Source organism: Lissotriton helveticus, chromosome 2_1 (assembly GCF_964261635.1).
Source record: "Lissotriton helveticus chromosome 2_1, aLisHel1.1, whole genome shotgun sequence".
In the NCBI taxonomy this organism is placed as follows: Eukaryota; Metazoa; Chordata; class Amphibia; order Caudata; family Salamandridae; genus Lissotriton; species Lissotriton helveticus.
In genome coordinates this window covers 569104922-569132577 of record NC_136059.1, presented here as the reverse complement: position 1 = coordinate 569132577, position 27656 = coordinate 569104922, and the positions used below count along the sequence as shown (strand labels likewise).

The window sequence follows — 27656 nt, the reverse complement described above, 5'->3', positions numbered from 1 at the left end:
TTAAAAAGCGATATTCATCTCAAGTCAGGTATCCCGAATCTTTCCAAAATTGTAAGCGTTCATGAAAGTTCAAAGAAGTATTTATCACTCTGATTGAATGTATTGGCAGTCCTTGTAGCTATGTCTTCTTAAGTGTAGATATTCGCCTTGCTTCAGTATGGCCTGGGGAAACACTTAAGACATGAGTGTTTTGCAGCTTATAACTAAGGCTACAATGGCCAATCTCTTCAGATTGCATTAAAAAAGTATGTGTGTGTATATATATATATATATATATATATATATATATATATTCACTGAAAAAACCATATATAGTTAGCTGGACATTTTATTGACATAAAACCAATGAAATTCCATATATAGTTAGTTGCACTAACTATATATCGCGCACCCGCAATCCACTGCTGATGATGTCACATATTACATCATTCATGACATGGTCAGTGACATCACTGATGACATCACTGATGACATCTCAAATGACATCACTGATGACATCTCAAATGACATCACTGATGACATCATCTAGTGTCTGTGTGTTTTTGTAAAGTTTAAATATGTTTTACATATTGAAGAATGAGTGGATGTATGGAAGACTGAGTGTGTGTGTGGCTGGCTGGGAGGTGTGTGACTCTGTGCATATCAATGTGTACTTGTATCAGTGATTGTATAAGAGAGTAAGTATGTGTTAGTATATGTGTGAAAAAGTATGGTGTTCTGTGTTTAACTGTATAGATGAGGAAATCGAAGTGTGATTGATTCTTCACAGGACTGACTAGGTGTATGAGTGCATATGATAGTGTTGTAATAATGAGTGACTGTATGTATGAGTGATTGTATGGGTGAATGAGTGAATGTGTGTGTAGACGTAGGAATCAGTGAGTGCGTATGTAGTAACTGGTATTGGTGTGTCATGATGTCATCAGTGATGTCATTTGAGATGTCATCAGTGATGTCATCAGTGATGTCATTTGAGATGTCATCAGTGATGTCACTGACCATGTCATGAATGATGTAATATGTGACATCATCAGCAGTGGATTGCGGGTGCGCGATATATAGTTAGTGCAACTAACTATATATGGAATTTCATTGGTTTTATGTCAATAAAATGTCCAGCTAACTATATATGGTCTCTAACCTATGGTTTTTTCAGTGAATTTTCAAGGTTTTGTAAATGCAAATTCCTAACTATATATGGTCTATAACCTATGGTTTTTTCAGTGAATTTCATTGGTTTTTTAAAAGCTAATATCTATAGCTGTAAAATATATTCTTTATTACGTGACGTATCACGTAGCCACGTGAGACGCCTCATGACGCGTTGCATAACCGTGACGTATCGGCTCTGCAGCGCAAACAAAACCCGTAACGTAAGCGTGCCGGAGCACGCTTACAGATATATATATTTTTTTTAACCTTAATTAGACAAAATCCACACGTGCACATATCTTGAGGCCTTGCAAAGGCACATCAAACAAACAGTCCCTACAATTTTGCCAAGTTTGCTGGAAATCTATTCCCTTAATTTTTTTTTTACTGTTTCTCTTGGTTTTCCCCTTGTTACGCTTACCGGGACGCTACCCGGTACGCGAACCGGACGCTCCAAAAACACAAGATGGCGGACTCCCATTACACTGCCGGTTAGCTGCCCGGTTCGCGTACCGGGAAGCGCCTCTACCGCGAAAAATCGCAACAATTTTTTTATTTTTTTTGCCCCGCGGGGGACTTTAATATCCCCCTCATCAATCCTAGGGGGTCAGGAGGGGTTTACCTTGCCCCCTTTCCTTCATTTCCCCCTTCTTTTTTCACCGCATCTTGTCTCTCGAACCTACCGAGAGACAAGATGGCGGCCGCTCCGGACTGTTTACAATGTTGACAGCTACGCTGCCGGTTAGCTGCCCGGTTAGCTGCCCGGTGAGCTGCCCGGTTCGCGTACCGGGACGCGCCTCTACGGCGTAAAATCGCAAAAAAAAATATTTTTTTTTTTTTTGCCCCGCGGGGCACTTTAATATCCCCCTCATCAATCCTAGGGGGTCAGGAGGGGTCTACCTTGCCCCCTTTCCTTCATTTCCCCCTTCGTTTTTCACCACATCTTGTCTTTCGATCCTACCGAGAGACAAGATGGCGGCCGCTCCGGACTGTTTAGAATGTTGACAGACACCGGAGAGCCAATCAGCTTCGCTTCGCGAAGTTCCGTTACGCGTCAGGTACACGAACCGGGGCGCTAACCGGAGCGCTGTCACAGATATATATTTTTTTTTAAACGTTAATTTCTCAAAATCCACTGGAGCACATATATTGAGACATAGCAAAGGCACGTAGGGCAAACCATATCTACAATTTTGCCAAGTTTCATGTAAATCCATTCAGCCATTCGAGCTAAAAGTGAGTCCAACCGCCCTATGGAAAAATGAATGGGAAAAACGCGTTTTGGGACCCCCCTTTTTTCTTGGCCCCCCCTTGACGAAACCCCCCCAAATTTTCAGGGGCTGCTCATAAACAAAATGTGCCATTTTCCTGAAAACTTCTGCCAATTCCGTCCACAAACGCCAAAGTTATTAGACATAGAATTTTCAGAAATCCCATAGAGAAAAAATCCTAACTATATATACCCACTGGCTATCGCCAGTAGGTAATATACATATATAAACATATATAATCTGCATATCTATATAAATATAAATGCATGCATACATATACATATATGCATACATATGCATGTTATTTACATGAAAGTTTTAAAAACACTAATAAAAGCAAAGCTAAAAAGCCACCTCATTACAAACAGAATGGCTTTAACTTAAACGAGGGCGAGATCTATTGCATTTTCAATGCTTGTTTACTTTGGTTCTATCAAGAAGGCATTCAGATGTGTCACACATTTGCCATAAATTCTGAATGTTAGCACTCTAGTTGCTCATTAGATCACTGTAGTAAAGCTAGTGCTCACCAGGGAAGTCTGCTGCTAATCATGGTTTGCAGCCATTTTCCCGCATTTTTTATCCCGCGGACTTTCAGTCCGCATACCATTATCCCGCAAGGTCATTGACCTCGCATACCATTATCCCGCATTTTTTCAAAACGCATGTGCATTTATCGCGCATGCCTTTACAAAGAATTACGTTTTAAAGGCATGTATGGTAAATGCATTTGCGTTGTGAAAACCACGATGACGAGAGAGGTAAGTGGGTTTGTGTTAATTTTTTCGTGGGTTAGTTATTGTGTAGTGTAGTGTTGTGTAGTGTAGTGTTGTGTTAGTGTAGTGTAGAGTTGTGGTGGTTGTTTAGTGTAGGGTCATGCTGGGGGTAGTGTTTAGGGTTTAGGGTTGTGTTGTAGTGTTTGCGTAGTGTAGGGTCATGCTGGGGGTAGTGTTTTAGGGTTTAGGGTTGTGTTGTAGTGTTTGCGTAGTGTAGGGTCATGCTGGGGCTAGTGTTTTAGGGTTTTGGGTAGTGGTGTAGTGTTTGCGTAGTGTAGGGTCATGCTGGGGCTAGTGTTTTAGGGTTTAGGGTAGTGTTGTAGTGTTTGCGTAGTGTAGGGTCATGCTGGGGGTAGTATTTTAGGGTTTAGGGTTGTGTTGTAGTGTTTGCGTAGTGTAGGGTCATGCTGGGGGTAGTGTTTTAGGGTTAAGGGTAGTGTTGTAGTGTTTGCGTAGTGTAGGGTCATGCTGGGGTGTAGTGTTTTAGGGTTTAGGGTTGTGTTGTAGTGTTTGCGTAGTGTAGGGTCATGCTGGGGGTAGTGTTTTAGGGTTTTGGGTAGTGTTGTAGTGTTTGGGTAGTGTAGGGTCATGCTGGGGGGTAGTGTTTTAGGGTTTTGGGTAGTGTTGTAGTGTTTGCGTAGTGTAGGGTCATGCTGGGGGGTAGTGTTTTAGGGTTTTGGGTAGTGTTGTAGTGTTTGCGTAGTGTAGGGTCATGCTGGGGGGTAGTGTTTTAGGGTTTTGGGTAGTGTTGTAGTGTTTGCGTAGTGTAGGGTCATGCTGGGGGTAGTGTTTTAGGGTTTAGGGTAGTGTTGTAGTGTTTGCGTAGTGTAGGGTCATGCTGGTGGTAGTGTTTTAGGGTTTAGGGTAGTGTTTTAGTGTTTGCGCAGTGTAGGGTCATGCTGGGGTGTAGTGTTTTAGGGTTTTGGGTAGTGTTGTAGTGTTTGCGCAGTGTAGGGTCATGCTGGGGGTTGTGTTTTAGGGTTTAGGGTAGTGTTGTAGTGTTTGCGTAGTGTAGGGTCATGCTGGGGGTAGTGTTTTAGGGTTTAGGGTAGTGTTGTAGTGTTTGCGCAGTGTAGGGTCATGCTGGGGTGTAGTGTTTTAGGGTTTAGGGTAGTGTTGTAGTGTTTGCGCAGTGTAGGGTCATGCTGGGGGTAGTGTTTTAGGGTTTAGGGTTGTGTTGTAGTGTTTGCGTAGTGTAGGGTCATGCTGGGGGTAGTGTTTTAGGGTTTAGGGTAGTGTTGTAGTGTTTGCGTAGTGTAGGATCATGCTGGGGTGTAGTGTTTTAGGGTTTTGGGTAGTGTTGTAGTGTTTGCGTAGTGTAGGGTCATGCTGGGGTGTAGTGTTTTAGGGTTTAGGGTAGTGTTGTAGTGTTTGCGTAGTGTAGGGTCATGCTGGGGGTAGTGTTTTAGGGTTTAGGGTAGTGTTGTAGTGTTTGCGTAGTGTAGGGTCATGCTGGGGTGTAGTGTTTTAGGGTTTAGGGTAGTGTTGTAGTGTTTGCGTAGTGTAGGGTCATGCTGGGGGTAGTGTTTTAGGGTTTAGGGTAGTTTAGTTGTTTAGTGTATGCTAAAGGCATATTCGTTCTAAAAGTTTTCGTTATTTTAATTTGCGGCCTAATAGTACATGCGGGATTTTTTTTGCGGACTGATGGTATGCGGACTGATGGTATGCGGGATTTCGTCATATATTCGCTAATCATACTTTCTATGGCAAAATGAACCCCCTCATTTTGCTCCTTTTTAAATTAAATGTTTTAAGAGTTACCACTTTATTCCAATCAAGATGGCTTCAGGTGTGCCATACCTTTGTAATAAGTAGGACTGTTAGCACTCTAGTTGTTCTTTAGAACACTCTGGGACATTCTGTCATTGGGCTATAGTTGGGCTACATCTGGCTGATATTTGGGCTACATTTGTTTTTTTTGTCTCTGGTGGCCATCTTTGGGCTACATTGGGCTACATTTGGGCTCCAACATATATATAGCCCAATGTAGCCCAATATATATTTTTCAAAGTTAATTTTCGTAAAAACCACTGGAGCATATATCTTGAGACATAGCAAAGGCACATCGGGCTACCAGTCCCTACAATTTTGCCAAGTTTGGTGTAAATCCATTCAGCCGTTCGGGCTAAAAGTGAGGCCAACCACCCTATGGAAAATTGCATGGGAAAAGCACGTTTTGGGACCCCCCTTTTTTCTCAGGCCCCCCTTGACGAAACCCCCCCAAATTTTCAGGGGCTGCTCAGAAACAAATTGTTCCATTTTCCTGAAAATTTCAGCCAATTCTGTCCTCAAACGCCAAAGTTATTCGACATAGAATTTTCAAAAATCCCATAGGAAAAAAATCCTAACTATATATACCTACTGGCTATCGCCAGTAGGTAATATATACATACATATATATATATATATATATATATATATATATAAAAATAAATATATATATATATATATATACATATATATATATATATACATACATATATATATATATATATATATATATATATATATATATATATATATATATATATTGCCCACCGTACTTCCCCACTCAGGAAGAATTCTCACGGACACCTCGCATGGGTTTGCAGGTAATTTATTCACACAACAGACTGCACAGCAACACGTTTCGACTTTCGTCTTAGTCATGCTCCAAGACGAAAGTCGAAACGCGTTGCTGTGCAGTCTGTTGTGTGAATAAATTACCTGCAAACCCATGCGAGGTGTCCGTGAGAATTCTTCCTGAGTGGGGAAGTACGGTGGGCCATATTGTACAGGGCTGCCGGTGCCCTGATCACGGACCGCCCTGTGAGACGGCCTCTTTCAAGACCGGAGTCGTTGTTGCTTATATATATATATATATATATATATATATATATATATATATATATATATATATATATATATATATATATATATATATACAAATAGGATGCCCAAGTGTGGAGATCACACCCAGAGGAGTAAACGCACACAGCTTCAAGCATCAGCAATCACAGTTTGGCTCAGCAACGCCAACATTAGCCAGACGCGTTTCAAGCAGCATTTGCTCTTCCTCAGTGGCTAAAAGAATACAGGTGTTTGCTGCGTGTTACGGAAGCCATTTATTAAATGCAAAGTCCCGCCCATGTGGGCACAAGGCATCCTGGATGATGTAGTCCATGAAATGGTTGCCAAGACTTAAACCTCCATACAAACCCCAGTGGGTGCAGCAGTCTCATGTGATAAATCCAAGTGGGACTGTAAAAGTAATGTCTCTCCCCATGTGGGTGTCGATACGTGGAGAAAAACTGTGTTGCTGCCAATACTCTTTTGTAGCTAGGCCCCCTATGCTCCTGATAGAGTCCGCGGTTGTGAACCTCAAGGATCCGCCTGTTACGGCAGCGTAATTGGTACACTGTTGGTATTTTAAATGGGCCGCCAAACATCTCATCCTTTGTTGCCAGAATATAAAACATAAAATGTAATGAATGTATTTTAACAGAACAAGCCAAATGTGCCTAAATGAAAACATCCTCAGTCCCGGAGTGCTCTTTACGAGCAGATAACCAAGTCCACGGGTTGATGACATTTCACCTCGTACTACGGGATCAATCTGACAACTGCATGCTGTAAATGTCACGATCCCGAACATCAATCATCTATAGGCACGGGGACAGGATAATTGCAGCCGCACCCTGAGGTCTTAATCTACACAGAGTGTGGAATTTCGACATGAATGCCTGTCTTCAAGCACATGCTTGAAACCTCCTGGGGACTACCACTCCCATAATGCCTTTCGTTGGTAAAATAATGCACAAAGTTTTGCAACTAAATGTCCGATATGAAATCAATGTCCACGTGTATATATATATATATATATATATATATATATATATATATATATATATGTATATATATTGATTACCAGTCCAACTCCACATCAATTACGGAAGGCACTGACACCGTGAATCTTCAACTCAAGAAAAATGTTTATTCCATGAAACTACAAAAAAGACGCGTTTCGGCGGAAGCCTCCGCCTTGCTCACTTCATCTGCACAAGGTAATGTTAACATGTTTTATGCATTTCAACACATCTGAACAAACCTATGGTGTGACTGGTTGTTCGTCACCATAGTAACCATGAGTCACTCTACTAAACATAATGGACATGGAAGAGTTTAAGCGCACTTCTACCTGTGCATATCACCTTCATAGTTCTTGCAGTATAAAATACTCTTTACATTTTTCACATTTGTTTCGAGGGTAATATTCTTGTTACACTGTATCAGCAGCCTAACCAAAATTATAAACAAGCCGATTTTTACAATTCTCATACATTACAAAGGTCACATTCAAGCGCTAGTGTACAAACGTGAGTGAAATAATGTCGAACTCATTAATCAAACTTAGTAATAATTATAAGGAATCTTGCACAGAGTTAAATTATCCATTTCAATTGATCACATTCTATTGATAGACTGTGGGTTTTAGGGCTATTTATAACTACGAGCTGCTTCTAAGTAGAGAGCACTCATACTCAAAGTTACATGTGCCTAAGTGGATACATAGCACTAAAAATTACGTGTAACTCAGTTAATCGTATACATTGAGCCCAAATACAAAACGGACCTCATCTCCAAGTGGAGTAAGGGAATTATCTTCGGTAAAGGCTATATCAGCATAAATGCCTCGCTAACAACCCAAATACATGTCTATTTGTATCAATAGCAGGTCTTAAGTATATCTTTCTGTGCTTCCAGATGGTATAATCTGTACTCTTTCTTAAAGTAATTATGTGTTAGATAACGTGTGCATAAAGGAAATGTTAAAGCTAAAACAAAGTATTTACATAAATGAAGTTGCAGATGTATTTAAAGAGTGGGTTTCAGTTAAGGAAATAGACTGCGCTGGATTATAGATGTACTGTTAACGCTTCATCCGAATTTAATCCATTTGGGATCTTGGAATCTAACAAGATAATGTACCTAGATTCCAGGCGTCTAAGGGCTAACCTGCGGTTTCCTCCTCTAGGATTCTTAGGGACACTGTCAATTACATAATAGGAGAGATGTTTTATGTTGCCTTCATGTACCTTGTTTATATGTCTGGCCACTGGGTACGTTTTATCATCATTGTTTATGGCTCGCATGTGTTGTAGGATTCTGACATGTGCCTGATGGATGGTACTCCCTACATAGCGCTTTCCACAGCTGCAAACAAGTACATAGACAGCATACTCTGTCTTACAAGAGTACCCGCCTCTGATCGTGTAAGGTCTATTTCTAAAGGGTACTATCACCTCTTTAGTATTGATACCTTGTTTGCAGGCTTTACATTTCGCGCATTTTTTGAAACCTTTCTGGGTTGGGGGCCATGCGGCCGTTTTGACCACCGCCGGTGCATTACAGACCAATTGGCTTCGCATCGACTTTGCCTTCCTGAATGTTATTGAAGGTGTGTTACCATTCAATTGGCCTATTACGGGGTCATTGCGTATAAGTGGCCAGTGCTTTTGCAAAATTCTCCTGACATGGTTGTGATATGTGTTGTATCCCGTTATCATTCTAGGAAGGTTACCAGTGGACTTTAATTGACTATCTTTATTTGCCTCTTTAGTTACAAATAAAAGATCTTTCCTGTTCTTTTCTTTGCATTTCTGTTCTGCCTTCGCCAAAGTGGATGTTGTGTATCCTCGTTTGCCCAGCCTCTCAAAGAGATTGGCTTTTGCCAAGTCTGTACCTGCTGCTGTACTGCAGTTACGGGTCATACGCAGACATTCCGCGTAGGGGATCGACTCCTTGAGTTTGACCGGGTGAAAACTTTGTGCATGAAGCACAGCATTTCCTGCCGTAGGTTTTCTGTATGTTCTGGTTTTGTATCCTGTTCTGCTCTACATACAGTTCTAAATCTAGGAATTGGATGGTATCTGTGCTCGTGGAACATGTAAACTTCAAATTCAGTGCATTGTCATTTATTTCCGTGGCAAAAGCTACAGCACTCTCAACAGACCCCTTCCATAAGATAAAAATATCATCTATATAGCGTTTATAGAGTATCACGTGTTCTCTCATCTTGGTCTCCTGCGTGGTTGCCAGTACTTGCTCCTCCCACCAGCCCATATGCAGATTAGCATAACTGGGGGAGAAGCAAGTACCCATAGCTGAACCTTGTAGCTGTTTGTAATGCAGTTTGTCAAAAAGGAAAGTATTGTTATTCAAACACCACTCCACCATTTGTAATAACATTAAAGAGTGTTGGTACAATGAAATCGGTCTCTTGTCGAGGTAATGTTTTAAGGCTCTCAAGCCATCAGCATGGCGAATACTTGTATATAAAGACTGCACATCCAAAGTCATGAATACATATTCATCATTCCAGTCAAACTCATACACTTTTCTAAGGAAATCGCCACTATCCTGTACATAGGCTGGTAAGTCTTTGACATAAGGTTGTAGGAAATGGTCCACATAAGTACTCGTGTTTTCAAATAATCCGCCAATGGCCGAGATTATTGGTCTCCCAGGAGGTCGTGTAGGGTTTTTATGCACCTTAGGGATCAAATATAATTGGGGCATGGTAGGATAGTCATTTTTCAAAAAATCAAATTCTTGCTTATTGATCAGCCCCATGCCTTTCCACCTATATAGTTCTGCATGGTACTTTTCTTGGATTCCAACAATCAAGGTGGGACTCACTCTGCAATAACATTCGCGATCGTGTAGTTGACACAATGCTTCCTCATTATACATCTTGAGGGGCCACAACACAATATTCCCACCTTTATCAGACCATCTCACTACAATGTCTGTTCTAGATTTTATTTTTAACATCAGTGCGTTATATTCTTGTCTTTGATTCTGATTTTTAGTACAAAACTTCCTCGTGCTCATTAGTGATAGATCTTTCAGTTTTTTTATTACGTTTTCTGAAAATAATATATATATATATATATATTATATATATATATATATATATATATATATATATATACTATCTTAACCGTCCAGCGTTGCTGCGATCTCCGAAGAAAGGAAATTCAAGGAAACTCGTTATGATAACATTCAATTTACATTGTGTCATTTTTATTGAAACGTATTCATTTTAATATGGAAAGCATTACAAAGTGTTATTTTAATTCTATTTATTTATTTATTGGAGTGCTTGTGGATACACGATTTTTTGTTTTTCCGTCTGGTGCCTACATCAGTATTCGAAAGATCATGAGGGCCTTGGGGGGCCGATCTTTAAAAAAAAATGTTGCCAGAAACCTTCGTGGGAGTGTACTCAACAACTTCCCAACGTTTCCTGGGCGATCGGATGAATGCTGCTTTAATTCTATTTATTTATAGGAGTGCTTGTGGATACACGATTTTTTTTTTTCTGTCTGGTGCCTACATCAGTATTCGAAAGATTATGAGGGCCTTGGGGGGTGATCTTTTAAAAAGATTTATGCCAGAAACCTTCGGGGGAGTGTACTCAACAACTTCTCAAAGTTTCCTGGCGATCAGATGAATGCTGTTTTAATTCTATTTATTTATTCGAGTGCTTGTGGATACACAATTTTTTTGTTTTTCCATCTTGTTCGTACATCAGTATTCGAAAGATTATGAGGGCTCTGGGGGGTTGATATTTAAAAAATGTTTATGCCAGAAACCTTCGTGAGAGTGTACTCAACAACTTCCCAAAGTTTCATGGCGATCGGATAAATGGTGTTTTAATAACATTTTTGGCTTTTTTTCCCTCCAAAAATCTCAGTAGGAAATTTTTGACAATTATTTCACTCAATAAATTTCACCTGTTCCAGTTTTTTCTGTCATTGTCTCGCGTGTGGAAGAAAGATGGCCAAGTCAGACTCTCATGATGTCTTCATCATCTGCCTTCCTACAAAGTCACATTCCTGACAGGTGTCCACACTCCAGGAAGTTTTCCAGCTGCCTCCTGAGGGTAAGGGAGAAGATTCACCTCTATGGCAGGTGCAATCTGATGGTGGGACGTCAAGGGAGCGAGAAGAGGGGCTGTCCTCTACCAGGGCTCTTCCACCTACCTTAGATGACTCCAGGCATGGGAGATCTAAAAAGAGAAGCCCACACACATCAAAATGACGTAGTTACAGTTCAATGTTGAGGGCATCCACATCGAGACAAGGTACAGTCCCTACATGTTCGCCGTCAAGGGTTGGGTCAACTTTGAAAAGGAGATGATGTTTGACGTCGATATACAGAAGGTCTACGTCAAAGGACACCACAGTGTTGAGGAGCAGGAGAAGTTTGACGTCAAGGAGTCTGTCAACATCAAGACATAGGGGAAAAATGGCGTTGAGAAGTCTATCAACATTGAGACAATCCAGACCTGTGTAAAACATCAGAAAATCAATTCTAAGACGTCTACCATACATATCTAACTCTGATTACTCTAGGTCATATTTTCCATTGTCGCCTATACTGCTTCCAAACTCAAACTCTCCTAGGCCTTCTCTACTTCCGCTTCTGCCACCAACTCTAGTGCCTCTTTCACCAACTTCGCCAGCGACAATTCCACAACCCTCCCAAGACCCCCACCTTCTCCTCAAAGATCAAGATCTCCTCATTCCAGTTCTCATCATCATTCAAGATAGTCAAGACATCGCCATCAGTCCCAACATTACTCTTCATGACCATCTTCTCCTTGCTGTGCCATTATATATCCAGGGCCAGGTCTAGAATATGTTCAAGACGTCATTGTACCTATTCTTCATCTTCCAGCACTGATTCTCCCCAACCGAGAGTCTCTCAAGTCCATGACATTAACATCTTTTAAGAGGTGCTTGCGTGAGGCGCATCAAAATTGAATATTCCAATGATGGCTCCCACTCCAACAATGTCAGTAATTTTTTAGATGCTTCACCAATGGGCTGGGTCCAAACCCCTCCTACCAGTGGTTCTGGGTCTTTGTAACCAGCCATGATGCTTTTTCTTACACCCGTTGCTCAACCGAATCAGCCCTGAAGAGGCTCCAAAAAAAGTATAGACCTCCTGAGCAGGACCCCCTGTGTCTTTATTTAGACCCTCCCCCTTATTCTGTGGTCATCCATGCAGCAAAGAAACTGCATTCCACTACTCCTTTGTCTACAGTTCCACCCGAAAAAGAGAGTAAGAAGCTACATACACTACATGCAGTGATCACACGCTTCCCATGCCGGACATCTGGACACTTTACCCACTGGCTACACTGTGCCCTCACATGGTCGAGGACCACCTGGATTTAGTGGGACGCAAGGTTTGTGGCACAGCTGCTACCACCATGAAAGCAGCAAATGCATCTGCCCTGCTAGGCTGATAAGACAGAGCCTTGTGTGACTCCTTGCAACAGTTTGCAGAAGACCTCCTAAGAGATCAAAGAAAGGACATCTTTGATCTCTTAGGAGCCAAAGAGATCTCTTTGGCTCCTAAAGCCAACCAAGCCATTTGTTATCTGCCAACTCCTAATTACTGGCAGCCCATGGGTACTATCATGGATTGGCCCTAAGAAAGCACTCTTGGCTTTGTCTGACAGCCATAAACAAGAATTCCAGCAACAAATTCTGAATCTTCCCTTTTCGGGGACCACCTTATTCAGCAGTCATACTGATCACAAGATAGCTCAGATGACGTCTGAGATGGAGACCTTGAAGGCAGTAGGTCTAGAGAAACGAAAGGAACAACATAGACATACATACAAGCCTTATGAAAGACGTTTCTACCAGCAGAGGGTTCAAACCCCTCAGTGGTACCGTGGTAACTACCAGCAGCTGCAACAAAGACCCTTTCAGGAACACCAACATCATCAACCCAGAGGAAGAGCTAGCCATCAGCCTGCTCAAGAAGGAAAGCTTCCAGCATGCTCCAAGCAATGAATCTCTGCTTCCCCTCTTCTGTTACCCACTTCGTTAAGGAAAGGTATCTCTCATTTCCTGATGGGGTGGCGATCCACAACGCAAGGTGCCTGGATTCTTAATATTGTACAGAATGGGTATTGTCACAGGTCTACCAGCCCTCTGCCAAATATTTCACCAAAACCATCCAGTCAATATTTGCGGATGGTGTGGTCAGAAATTAACATCCTCCTGTACGAGCAAGTGGTGGAGATCGTTCCTCTCAAGCAATGAGGCACAGGGATTTATTCCTATTATTTTTGTAAAAAAGAAAAGCCCCAAAAACCAGTTTAGTCCCATTCTAGATCTGAAATTAGCCAACAAATAGATTTGGAGAGAAAAGTTCCGGATGCTTGATCTGCATCAGATTTATCTCCAACTACACCAGGGAGAACCGTCTCTGTTTGATAGACCTCTGGGATGTGTACTTTTACGTTCCAATAGGCAGGAAACATAGCAAATTCTTGAGCCTTGTAGTAGGTCATAATCACTACCAGTACAAAGTGCTTCAATTCGCATTCAAATCAGCCCCCAGGACTTTCTAGAAATGCATGGCAGTGGTTGCTACACACCTCAGTCAACTCTGAATTCTTTGTCTATCCATATCTAGACGACCGGCTGATCAAGGCATCAACACCACAAGAAACCCAACTTCATTATTAGTTGACGAGCAATCTTCACCAATTAGGTCTGCAAATCAACCTCTTCTCCAGTTCAGTCGCTGCACTACCTAGGTACAACTGTCTGAAGTGTCACTCTCTTGTGAAAGTCTCTCATCCCACAGTGAGAAAAGTATCATCTCTCATGGGCTCGATGACTTTGTGCTTTTTCCTGACTCCGAACACCCGTCTCCCCATGAGACCACTTCAAGAATGTCTGAAGGATCAGTGGGAGCAAATAGGAGGACAAGATCACACTCTCTCCCAAAGCAACAGTACCTGAAATGGTGGTGCTGTTCGACAAACCTGCTTCCAAGGATGTCGTTTCAGCAGGATGTTCCCTCTCAGACAGTTTTTACCGATGCCTCACTGTTAGATTGGGGAGCGCATATGGATCATTTTCAAATCCAGGGAACATGGGCTCTGCGGGAAATGACTTATCATATCAATCTTCTCAAGCTACGAGCGGCTCGACTACCGTTGAAGGCTTTTCTTCCGCCCAGACAATACAACAGCCATGTACTATTTGAACAAGCAAGGGGGAACAAGGTCCAGGCCATTATTTCACAAAGCCCAGACAATTTGGAATTGGTAGATAGCCAAAGATCTGTGAATCATTGCAACTCTTTTTCCGGGGGCTCAAAAAGTTCAAGCAAACTCCCTAAGCAGGGTTCTTAAGGAAAACCATGAGTGGGTTCTTCACGACGACATCGTGTTAAGCATTTTCAGCATTTGGGGCACTCCTCTCCCATAAATTTATTTGTGACCGTGGAAAACCAAAAATGCCCAGACTTCGCCTGGAGGTACTTCCAACAAGGGGCACTGGGTAATGCCCTACCTATCGACTGGTCTGGGAAAGGCCTCTATGCTGTTCCTCCGATTCCCCTGATTCCATCAGTTCTCATCAAATTGCCTTACTTGAGGGCCAGATGATCTCGATAGCTCTGGAGTGGCCATGACAATGGTGGTTCATGGACCTTGTCCATATGTCAGAGCATCCACATGTGGGGCTGCATGCAGACCGGATCTGCTTACAAAGTTCAGAACCCAGATGGTTCATGCCAACTTCTCCTCTTTGAGTTTGGCAGCATGGCTCCTGGACTAGTACAATATGGGCATTTAAACCTTCCACAAGGTCCAATACCATTCTCAAGCAGACTAAATGACCTTTAACACGTTTGGCTTATTCATTTAAATGGAAGAGATTCTGAATCTGGTGTTCTGAGAAGAACGTTGACCCAATGAGCAGTCAAGAAGAAACTATTCTTCCGTATTTGCTTAATCTGGCCAAATAAGTCTTACAGTTGTTCTAAAAAAGTTAATTTGGCAGCAGAAAATGTCTGCCTACAGAAAATGTCCTTCAAATACCTCTTTTTTCAAATTTCCTGTTATCAAGGACTTGAAAAAGATTTTCCCTCCCTTATGGCATCCATCCCTTCTCTGGGAGTTGAATATCGTCCTTTCACGTCTCATGCAGGTCCCTTTTGAGCCCATTAATAAACCCTCTTTGAAACAACTTTCGTGGGAAGCTGATTTCCACATAGCTATCACAGCAGCATGTAGGGTTAGTGAGATTCAGGCATTATGTTCTTACAAACCATTCACTGTGGTCCATAGTAGTAAGGTGGTTATGAGGACTCATCCAAAATTCTTACTGAACGTTTTTTGGGATTTTCAGATTAATCAGACCATTTCTTTGCCTACTTTCTTTCAGCACCCTTCTACAGCTGAAAGGACTCTCTATACTCTAGATGTCAGGCGAGTCTTAAAATGTTATCTGAACAAAACAGAAGCTACCTGCAAATCTGACCAATTGTTTGTAAACCATTGGCTCTTCCGTACTGGTTTAGGCATGTCCGAGCAGTCTATATCCCGATAGATAGTGTCTTGCATTCTGTTATGCTATCAGAAGTCAAATAAGGTTCTGTCCGGTAGACCTAAAGCTCATTCCACTGGAGGGAAAATGGCTACAGATGCTTTCATGAGAAATATACCAATCACTGATATCTGTGAAGCGGCTACATGGAGATCTATTCACACTTTTACCAAACACTTTAGTTTGGACTCGGATGCTTGAACAGATGTTCAAGTATGACAGGCCTCCCTGAGAAATGTATTTGCTTAACCTGGTCTGTCAATGTTTTCTGTTCCCTTTCCAACACAATTCTTTGGGGATGGGCAAGCTACTCTATTCAGTGCTTATGACTATCAATGGAGATGCCGTGGGAAGGGGTTAAAAGCAATGCGGTGCCCCGCTCGATCTCCGTCCATGGTGGCACTAAGATGGCGCGCGCGCTGAATTGGAGATCTCCACTTGCTGAAGTAACGGGAGATTGGCGTTCTGGACTTGAGTGGCTGTGTGGAGTGCCCGAGCTCGACCGCGACGGGGGTCTACTGATGTGAAGTCCCGGGGGGAGCGCACTGGAGAGACGGAGCCAGCAGTGCACCCTTTGATCGCGTAGCGCCCCCAAGATGGCGGTTCCGGGAGGCGATGGCGAGACCCAGTGAGGAAGTAAGCAGGCAGCTGAGCGGAACAGCATGGTGAGGTCTGCTGTCTGTGGAAGTGCGAATTTGCAGCTGAAACGCCCACCCTGGGGCCGGGGCTGCGACACTGAAGGTGGGGCAGCGGCAATAGCAACGAGGGAGCACCAGGACCGGAGCCTGCTGGGTACTCGTAGAATTGAGAGGTGGCTTGGGCGGGGTGCATGTGGAGCTCCTACCGGACAGAATTGATGAAGTGGAGAGAGGCTGGAATCTCCCTGTACTGAGTTCCCAGCTTGAGCAACAAGTTGAATGCTGCGCTGTGACTTTCTGCTACCGTGAGGGACTGCAACGCACACAGCAATCCTTGTGAGGCACTGTGGTGACCACTGGCAGGCGAGTCATGTGGCATGGTCCTCAACCAGTGATACTATATAGTGAGGGGGCGATTGGACAAGGCTCTGTTTGGTGGCAGCAGGCATGTGGCGGCACTGGAAATATAGGCCAGCTGCTGAATGAGAGACTTCTAACTGGCATTGGGCAATGCCGCGGAGCCACTGGATGACTGCTACATACCCCTGTGAGACCTGAGGCGACTGCCTAGAGACCTTCAGTATCAAGGATATCCCTCCGGTCCGTGTGAGACAGGCTCCTCCACTGTCCTCGGTACGGAGGTATGATTAAGCTTACTGTGGGGCGTTCACAGGAGCTAGAGAACTGACGGAGTCGCACCCATTATCCTGGCTCAGGGGTTTGGGGCTTACGAGACTCCTGCACCATCCCACTACTTCTTCCAACAGGCCACATGATGGGAAGAGTGTCCAGGAATAAGGGCTTTGAGGTCCTGCGGGTGGATGAGCCGAAATAACACACTTACGAAGATGAAGATGCGTCTGGTGGGCGAGCAGAGAGAACAGCCGGAGACCCTACCCTGGCCAACATCATGCAGGCCATCACCTCCTCAAGAGAAGCGCTGGAGACGAAGATGGACGCCATAGGGACGGATCTCATCCTGTTAAAGGACGATCACTGCAAACTTAAAGAGAGAGTGACTGCAAATGAGAACACCATGAAGGACATTCCAGAACAGTTGTCACCCTACAACATGCCTTGAACGCGGTGGAAACCAGGATCAAAGTGTTGGAAGTGAGGGCTGAGGACAGTGAGGGGCACGCACGAAGAAATAATCTGCGCATAGTAGGGGTTACGGAATGCGAGGAGGGGGCAGATGCTGTCCAGTTCTTGGAGGCTTGGCGGAGGTGGCCCCGGAGGGCTCTCTCCCCTTTCTATGCCCTCGAGCGTGCCCATAGGGCCCCAGCCCAACCACCTAAGCCTGGTGCCCCACCCCGCCCGCTGGTGGTGCGGTTGCTACATTATCAGGATCGATATTTCCTCCTACAGTTAGCCCGTGAGAAGCAGTCCCTACAGATCGGAAACAGCAGGGTGATTATCTTCACAGACTACACTCGGGAGGTACAACGGCAGAGATCTTCCTTCCTGGCTATTAAGCGGAAGCTGCGCCAGCTTCATCTGCCCGATATGTCATGTTGTTTCCGGCTCGCCTTAGAGTGACTGCAGATGCGGAGACACATTTCTTTACTACCCCGCATGAAGCTTGGGACTGGCTGGAAACTCGACGCAGCAATGGATCATGCTCTCCACACTTAGATTCACCCTGACGGCAATCAACCTCTTCTTCACCTCCTAAGAGGGCCCCTTCACCTGCTGTAAGGTGCCAAGAACGAGATAGGGCGGTGCAAGCATTGGCGGAAATTAGTCATGGAGATGCAAGCCTGACCAGCAATACCATGGACCCTGAATGGGACAGATCTGGTAGCTCGAGATTAAGCAGTGTACATGGGCTCTCAATCACTGAACTACCGGAAGTTACACCACAAAAAGCAGATGGTGTGTTAGGCTGACCGGACAACCGGTCGTATGTGCAGAGGATTGCCTGTTGATGAATGTTGGCCCTTTAGTTCTAGATGTTCATATTGTGAACTGCCAGAGGACACATTTGCACTATTGGGGCTTACAGAGTGTTCTGTGTGTGGGGGGGTGTTATGGGGGAGTTCTAGGTCCAATGGTATCGGAACACCTCCACGATTCACTGTTAGAGTGCCTTAGTTGGGATGGGGACCTGTTTGTGTAAGCCTGTCCTGGGGAATGGGAGTTGGGTCGTTTTTATTGTTGGGGGAAATTGGTTCGGGCCAGGCATGTCGCTATGGGAGACTTAATTTTGGAAAAAAGGGGTGGTGATGGACAGAGTTTCTGAATGATGCAGAATACTCTTACCAAGTCAAGAGATCATGGTTTAAATCCATCACCTGTTTTTTAGCTCATTGCACCATCCCAGCTCAGAACCCGGCTATATGCAAATTAGTCTGTTCCTGTCCCAGTGCATGATGGGAACAGGGCAAACCAAACTACCATGCCAATTCTTGTACTGGGAAGGAAACAAGCTCCCGGGGACCGGTTTCTGGCATCACAGCCTTCGTCGGCCCGGTTTGCTTGAATCCTGATGGTGCAATGAGCAAGGGACTCACGTCTGAGTATACCCTCCCACACATAGTGTGGATAAAATCGATTTTGGAAAAAAGGGGTGGTGATGGACAGAGTTTCTGAATGATGCAGAATACTCTTACCAAGTCAAGAGATCATGGTTTAAATCCATCACCTGTTTTTTAGCTCATTGCACCATCCCAGCTCAGAACCCGGCTATATGCAAATTAGTCTGTTTCTGTTCCTGTCCCAGTGCATGATGGGAACAGGGCAAACCAAACTACCAAGCCAATTCTTGTACTGGGAAGGAAACAAGCTCCCGGGGACCGGTTTCTGGCATCACAGCCTTCGTCGGCCCGGTTTGCTTGAATCCTGATGGTGCAATGAGCAAGGGACTCACGTCTGAGTATACCCTCCCACACATAGTGTGGATAAAATCGATTTTGGAAAAAAGGGGTGGTGATGGACAGAGTTTCTGAATGATGCAGAATACTCTTACCAAGTCAAGAGATCATGGTTTAAATCCATCACCTGTTTTTTAGCTCATTGCACCATCCCAGCTCAGAACCCGGCTATATGCAAATTAGTCTGTTCCTGTCCCAGTGCATGATGGGAACAGGGCAAACCAAACTACCAAGCCAATTCTTGTACTGGGAAGGAAACAAGCTCCCGGGGACCGGTTTCTGGCATCACAGCCTTCGTCGGCCCGGTTTGCTTGAATCCTGATGGTGCAATGAGCAAGGGACTCACGTCTGAGTATACCCTCCCACACATAGTGTGGATAAAATCGATTTTGGAAAAAAGGGGTGGTGATGGACAGAGTTTCTGAATGATGCAGAATACTCTTACCAAGTCAAGAGATCATGGTTTAAATCCATCACCTGTTTTTTAGCTCATTGCACCATCCCAGCTCAGAACCCGGCTATATGCAAATTAGTCTGTTCCTGTCCCAGTGCATGATGGGAACAGGGCAAAACAAACTACCAAGCCAATTCTTGTACTGGGAAGGAAACAAGCTCCCGGGGACCGGTTTCTGGCATCACAGCCTTCGTCGGCCCGGTTTGCTTGAATCCTGATGGTGCAATGAGCAAGGGACTCACGTCTGAGTATACCCTCCCACACATAGTGTGGATAAAATCGATTTTGGAAAAAAGGGGTGGTGATGGACAGAGTTTCTGAATGATACAGAATGCTCTTACCAAGTCAAGAGATCATGGTTTAAATCCATCACCTGTTTTTTAGCTCATTGCACCATCCCAGCTCAGAACCCGGCTATATGCAAATTAGTCTGTTCCTGTCCCAGTGCATGATGGGAACAGGGCAAACCAAACTACCAAGCCAATTCTTGTACTGGGAAGGAAACAAGCTCCCGGAGACCGGTTTCTGGCATCACAGCCTTCGTCGGCCCGGTTTGCTTGAATCCTGATGGTGCAATGAGCAAGGGACTCACGTCTGAGTATACCCTCCCACACATAGTGTGGATAAAATCGATTTTGGAAAAAAGGGGTGGTGATGGACAGAGTTTCTGAATGATGCAGAATACTCTTACCAAGTCAAGAGATCATGGTTTAAATCCATCACCTGTTTTTTAGCTCATTGCACCATCCCAGCTCAGAACCCGGCTATATGCAAATTAGTCTGTTCCTGTCCCAGTGCATGATGGGAACAGGGCAAACCAAACTACCATGCCAATTCTTGTACTGGGAAGGAAACAAGCTCCCGGGGACCGGTTTCTGGCATCACAGCCTTCGTCGGCCCGGTTTGCTTGAATCCTGATGGTGCAATGAGCAAGGGACTCACGTCTGAGTATACCCTCCCACACATAGTATGGATAAAATCGATTTTGGAAAAAAGGGGTGGTGATGGACAGGGTTTCTGAATGATGCAGAATACTCTTACCAAGTCAAGAGATCATGGTTTAAATCCATCACCTGTTTTTTAGCTCATTGCACCATCCCAGCTCAGAACCCGGCTATATGCAAATTAGTCTGTTCCTGTCCCAGTGCATGATGGGAACAGGGCAAACCAAACTACCAAGCCAATTCTTGTACTGGGAAGGAAACAAGCTCCCGGGGACCGGTTTCTGGCATCACAGCCTTCGTCGGCCCGGTTTGCTTGAATCCTGATGGTGCAATGAGCAAGAGACTCACGTCTGAGTATACCCTCCCACACATAGTGTGGATAAAATCGATTTTGGAAAAAAGGGGTGGTGATGGACAGAGTTTCTGAATGATGCAGAATACTCTTACCAAGTCAAGAGATCATGGTTTAAATCCATCACCTGTTTTTTAGCTCATTGCACCATCCCAGCTCAGAACCCGGCTATATGCAAATTAGTCTGTTCCTGTCCCAGTGCATGATGGGAACAGGGCAAACCAAACTACCAAGCCAATTCTTGTACTGGGAAGGAAACAAGCTCCCGGGGACTGGTTTCTGGCATCACAGCCTTCGTCGGCCCGGTTTGCTTGAATCCTGATGGTGCAATGAGCAAGGGACTCACGTCTGAGTATACCCTCCCACACATAGTGTGGATAAAATCGATTTTGGAAAAAAGGGATGGTGATGGACAGAGTTTCTGAATGATGCAGAATACTCTTACCAAGTCAAGAGATCATGGTTTAAATCCATCACCTGTTTTTTAGCTCATTGCACCATCCCAGCTCAGAACCCGGCTATATGCAAATTAGTCTGTTTCTGTTCCTGTCCCAGTGCATGATGGGAACAGGGCAAACCAAACTACCAAGCCAATTCTTGTACTGGGAAGGAAACAAGCTCCCGGGGACCGGTTTCTGGCATCACAGCCTTCGTCTGCCCGGTTTGCTTGAATCCTGATGGTGCAATGAGCAAGGGACTCACGTCTGAGTATACCCTCCCACACATAGTGTGGATAAAATCGATTTTGGAAAAAAGGGGTGGTGATGGACAGAGTTTCTGAATGATGCAGAATACTCTTACCAAGTCAAGAGATCATGGTTTAAATCCATCACCTGTTTTTTAGCTCATTGCACCATCCCAGCTCAGAACCCGGCTATATGCAAATTAGTCTGTTCCTGTCCCAGTGCATGATGGGAACAGGGCAAACCAAACTACCAAGCCAATTCTTGTACTGGGAAGGAAACAAGCTCCCGGGGACCGGTTTCTGGCATCACAGCCTTCGTCGGCCCGGTTTGCTTGAATCCTGATGGTGCAATGAGCAAGGGACTCACGTCTGAGTATACCCTCCCACACATAGTGTGGATAAAATCGATTTTGGAAAAAAGGGGTGGTGATGGACAGAGTTTCTGAATGATGCAGAATACTCTTACCAAGTCAAGAGATCATGGTTTAAATCCATCACCTGTTTTTTAGCTCATTGCACCATCCCAGCTCGGTACCCGGCTATATGCAAATTAGTCTGTTCCTGTCCCAGTGCATGATGGGAACAGGGCAAACCAAACTACCAAGCCAATTCTTGTACTGGGAAGGAAACAAGCTCCCGGGGTCCGGTTTCTGGCATCACAGCCTTCGTCGGCCCGGTTTGCTTGAATCCTGATGGTGCAATGAGCAAGGGACTCACGTCTGAGTATACCCTCCCACACATAGCGTGGATACAATCGATTTTGGAAAAAAGGGGTGGTGATGGACAGAGTTTCTGAATGATGCAGAATGCTCTTACCAAGTCAAGAGATCATGGTTTAAATCCATCACCTGTTTTTTAGCTCATTGCACCATCCCAGCTCAGAACCCGGCTATATGCAAATTAGTCTGTTCCTGTCCCAGTGCATGATGGGAACAGGGCAAACCAAACTACCAAGCCAATTCTTGTACTGGGAAGGAAACAAGCTCCCGGGGACCGGTTTCTGGCATCACAGCCTTCGTCGGCCCGGTTTGCTTGAATCCTGATGGTGCAATGAGCAAGGGACTCACGTCTGAGTATACCCTCCCACACATAGCGTGGATACAATCGATTTTGGAAAAAAGGGGTGGTGATGGACAGAGTTTCTGAATGATGCAGAATGCTCTTACCAAGTCAAGAGATCATGGTTTAAATCCATCACCTGTTTTTTAGCTCATTGCACCATCCCAGCTCAGAACCCGGCTATATGCAAATTAGTCTGTTCCTGTCCCAGTGCATGATGGGAACAGGGCAAACCAAACTACCAAGCCAATTCTTGTACTGGGAAGGAAACAAGCTCCCGGGGACCGGTTTCTGGCATCACAGCCTTCGTCGGCCCGGTTTGCTTGAATCCTGATGGTGCAATGAGCAAGGGACTCACGTCTGAGTATACCCTCCCACACAAAGTGTGGATAAAATCGATTTTGGAAAAAAGGGGTGGTGCTGGACAGAGTTTCTGAATGATGCAGAATACTCTTACCAAGTCAAGAGATCATGGTTTAAATCCATCACCTGTTTTTTAGCTCATTGCACCATCCCAGCTCAGAACCCGGCTATATGCAAATTAGTCTGTTCCTGTCCCAGTGCATGATGGGAACAGGGCAAACCAAACTACCAAGCCAATTCTTGTACTGGGAAGGAAACAAGCTCCCGGGGACCGGTTTCTGGCATCACAGCCTTCGTCGGCCCGGTTTGCTTGAATCCTGATGGTGCAATGAGCAAGGGACTCACGTCTGAGTATACCCTCCCACACATAGTGTGGATAAAATCGATTTTGGAAAAAAGGGGAGAGTTATACAGAGAGGGGTGGGGATTGTACCATGGGTTCCACCATAGGTATCAATTGCATAACCTGGAATGTTAGGGGGATGCACACCATGACTCGAAGGCACACAATCCATGCTCATCTGGTAAGAAGAGGGGTGCAAATTGTATTATTACAAGAAACCCACCTGAAGCAGAAAGAAGGAACAGCAGTACAGCACCGCTGGAGAAGGCAGGTGTTTCACACCACATACTCAGCTTTTGCTAGGGGAACCCTAATATGGGTGCGGGCGGGAGGCCCGTTTCAATGTATCAGACAAATAATAGACCCAGAGGGCATGTTTTTGGTGGTGTTGGGGCGCCTAGATGGCCGGGATATAACTATAGGGAGTATATACGCCCCTAACGTTGATCAACCCACATTCTTGGCCCAGCTTTCACAGACACTAGGGCCGGTTCTGACTGGATCAGTACTCTTGGGAGGGGATTTTAATACCATTGTTGATGTCAATCTGGACCGTTCACACCCATCACTCCCTAAGCACTCCTACACACAGGGTTGCATAAGCCCGGTGGGATTGGCAACGGCATTGGGGGCTGACAGACACTTGTGGAGCCCATCATCCGATGGAGAGGGCCTACTCTTATTTTTCAGCTCTACATGAGCTACATGTTCGATTGGACTCCATTCTTTGCTCCCCGGACATACATGTAGGGATCACATTGAGTGAGTACTTAACTAGGACGATATCTGATCACAACCCCCTACTGGTATCCTTGAACTGCAGGAGGACTAGGCCTACAATTCCTAGCTGGTGTCTCCGACCGGAGGTGTTAGAGGATCAGGTGTTTCGAACCACAATAGGCAGTGCTATAGAGGAGCATTTCTAGAATAATACGATCACGGCTACCAGCCCCCACATTGAATGAGATGCTTTCATAGTTGTCATAAGGAGTCGATGTATTGGTGAAGCAGTGGGCGTACGGAAGGTCCTCCTAAGCAATGCACAGAAAGTGGAACAACGGCTCCGGGATGTGGAAAGGGATAGACCGGGAAGAGTGAACAGGCAAGCAGATCTACTGGAAGCCAGGGAAACGCTAGTGGTACAGGTGGAACGGTTGAGATGCTTTGACCACAGGGCCTCTGCGGCACGGGTCCATGAGGAGAGGGACAAGTCTGAGACGTTGCTGGCTTGGCTGGCCAATCCAGCGCGCAGAGGGATGACGATCCTAGAGTTACGGGGGAGGGATGGCGCGATCCATTATGGACAACAGGATATCAATTCACAGTTTTTGGAATACAATACTACCCTGTACCATAGACAATTAGACCCAATGGTGTTAGAAGGGGAGGGATTTTTAGATGATATTGAACTTCCTCAAATTGATGCAGATGCAGTGGGGACCCTAGGCTGGGAAATAGAACTAGGTGAGATTAGGGGGGCAATAAAACACATGGCCAGAAACAAAATCCCTGGTACGGACCGGGTCCCGGTCGAGTTCTACTCCACCTACGTAGATGCCTTGGCTCTCTGATTGATGGCCCTTTACAATAGATCGAAGCGGAATGGGTGTTTGCCCGTATCAACGAGGGAAGCGGTAATTACACCGCTCCTAAAACCGGATAAACAGGCCTGGGATCGCACTGCGTACTGCCCCCTCGCCAAGCTCAACCTAGACTATAAGATATTAAGTCGCATCTTAGCCAGCCGCCTGATGACTCACATGACAGCACTTGTGCACGTGGATCAGGCGGGGGTTTATGGGCCTTTGGGCTAGGAGAGGGATTCGTGGCCTGGACCACAATACTGTATAAGAGCTCCACTGTCAGAGTGCCCACGGGAGGTGTGATCTCAGAGGCCTGCACCATGGGCAGAGGAACAAGACAGGGATGTCCGCTGTCCCCCCTCTTGTTCGCGCTGGCAGTGGAACCTCTGGCTGTTCATGCGCGGTTGGGCGGTATTACCAGGGACTGGGCAGGGCACTGTGCCAAGGACCTACTGTCCAAGCTGGGAAGAGTGGCGGGCCTCAAAGTCAACTGGAATAAGACGTGCCTTTTCCCTTTTTAAGTGGAAGGACTGACCCACCTGACTTATCTGGGAGTATGTATTTATCATATAGCTGCCAATTTATTGGACGGTAATGTTGGACGAGCGATACGAGCCACGAAGAGTAATTTTGAATTCTGGGGGACTCTCCCACTCTGAGTGGCAGGACGGGTGGGACTGCTAAAGATGGTCACACTACCGAGCTTGCGCTATTATTTTGGTTCGTTACTACTATGGATCCCGCGAAAATTCTTTACCCAACTTAACACCATGGTCACGGGATTTATATGGGGTTCCTCAACGGCCCTCCTGATACCACTAACTGTGGCGGGGATCCCCTTTGAAAGGGTAGGTGTGGACATAGTAGGTCCACTTGAACCTCCCACAACATCAGGGAACAAATTCATTCTATTGGTAGTGGGTCATGCCACTAGGTACTCTGAGGCAATTCCCCTTAGGACTCCAACAGCTCCTGCAGTAGCCAAGGCCCTCATTGGTATCTTCACCAGAGTAGGGTTTTCTAAGGAGGTGGGTTCAGACAGATGTTCCAACTTCATGTCTGCTTACCTAAAACACGTATGGAAAGAGTGTGGAGTGCAGTACAAGTTTACTACACCCTATCACCCACAAACAAATGGCCTTGTTGAGAGATTCAACAAGACATTGAAAGGCATGATTATGGGGCTCCCTGAAATACTCAAACAGAGATGGGATTTCCTCTTACCATACCTGCTTTTCGCTTACAGAAAAGTGCCACAGAAGGGAGTAGGGTTTTCCCCCTTTGAACTTCTGTTTGGCCATCCTGTGAGGGGACCACTCTGTCTTGTAAAAGAGGGTTGGGAGAAGCCTCTCCAAGAACCCAGCGGTACAAAAGGGGGTGGTGATGGACGGAGCATCTGAACCAATCAAACACTCACACCCAGTCAACAGATCTGGGTTTAATCCATCACCGTTCTTTAGCCCACTCTGCCACCCCAGTTCAGACATGGCCATATGCATATGACCCTGTGCCTCATGGGAACAGTCCAGCCCGAACTGCCAAGCCATGCCTTCCCTGGACTGGAAACAAGCTTCCTAGGACCGGTTTCTGGCATTCCAGCCGTCTTCTGCCAGGCTTGCTTGAATCCAGTGGCAAAGTGAGCAAGGGACTCACGTCTGAGCATACCCTGCCAACTTATGGGGAACAAAGCGGTAAGAAAGGGGGTGGTGATGGACGGAGCATCTGAACCAATCAAACACTCACACCCAGTCAACAGATCTGGGTTTAATCCATCACCGTTCTTTCGCCCACTCTGCCACCCCAGTTCAGACATGGCCATATGCAAATCAGTCTGACCCTGTGCCTTTATGGGAACAGTCCAGCCCGAACTGCCAAGCCATACCTTCCCTGGACTGGAAACAAGCTTCCTAGGACCGGATTCTGGCATTCCAGCCGTCTTCAGCCAGGCTTGCTTGAATCCAGTGGCAAAGTGAGCAAGGGACTCACGTCTGAGCATGCCCTGCCAACTTATGACAAACAAAGCTGTACAAAAAGGGGTGGTGATGGACGGAGCATCTGAACCAATCAAACACTCACATCCAGTCAACAGATCTGGGTTTAATCCATCACCGTTCTTTAGCCCACTCTGCCACCCCAGTTCAGACATGGCCATAAACCCAAGCAAGATATTGTGGACTATGTGCTTGGCCTTTGGCCCAGAATGGCTGAGTACATGGAAAAGGCATCCAAAAATCTTGAGGCCAGCCAGGAGCTTCAGAAACACTGGCCAAAAGGCTGCACTGGTTGAATTTCAACCTGGGCAAAAGGTATGGCTTTTGGAGCCAGTGGCACCAAGGGCTCTCCAGTACAAATGGAGTGGCCCTTACCCTATCCTAGAAAAAAAGAGTGAGATCACCTACTTGGTTGACCTGGGCACAAGCAGGACACCCAAATGGTTATCCATGTGAACCTCCTGAAGCTCTACCATGACAGGACTGACATGACCATGCTGATGATGACTGATGAGGATCAGGAGACAAAGAGTGAACCTCTCCTTTATCTCCTCTCATACAGCCCAAAAGATGGGTCAGCGGATGGAGTTGTCTTTTCAGCCACCCTCTCTTCCCAACAGCAGACTGACTGTGAGCAAGTCTTGCAGAAGTATGCTAAGTTCTTTTACTTGACCCCTGGTCAGACACGCTAGTGTACCCATGATGTCGACACTGGTGACAGTTCACCTGTCAAAAACAAAATCTATCGACTGTCTAATCAAGTCA

The 27656-nt window shown here is 45.3% G+C and overlaps 1 protein-coding gene across 5 annotated transcripts in view; it reads left to right on the top strand.

Moving 5' to 3' along the window:
- The window catches only part of ANKRD31 (ankyrin repeat domain 31), a 2265957-nt gene that overhangs the window by 1390591 nt on the left and 847710 nt on the right, over positions 1–27656 (top strand). The gene's annotated exons all lie outside the window — the stretch shown is intronic.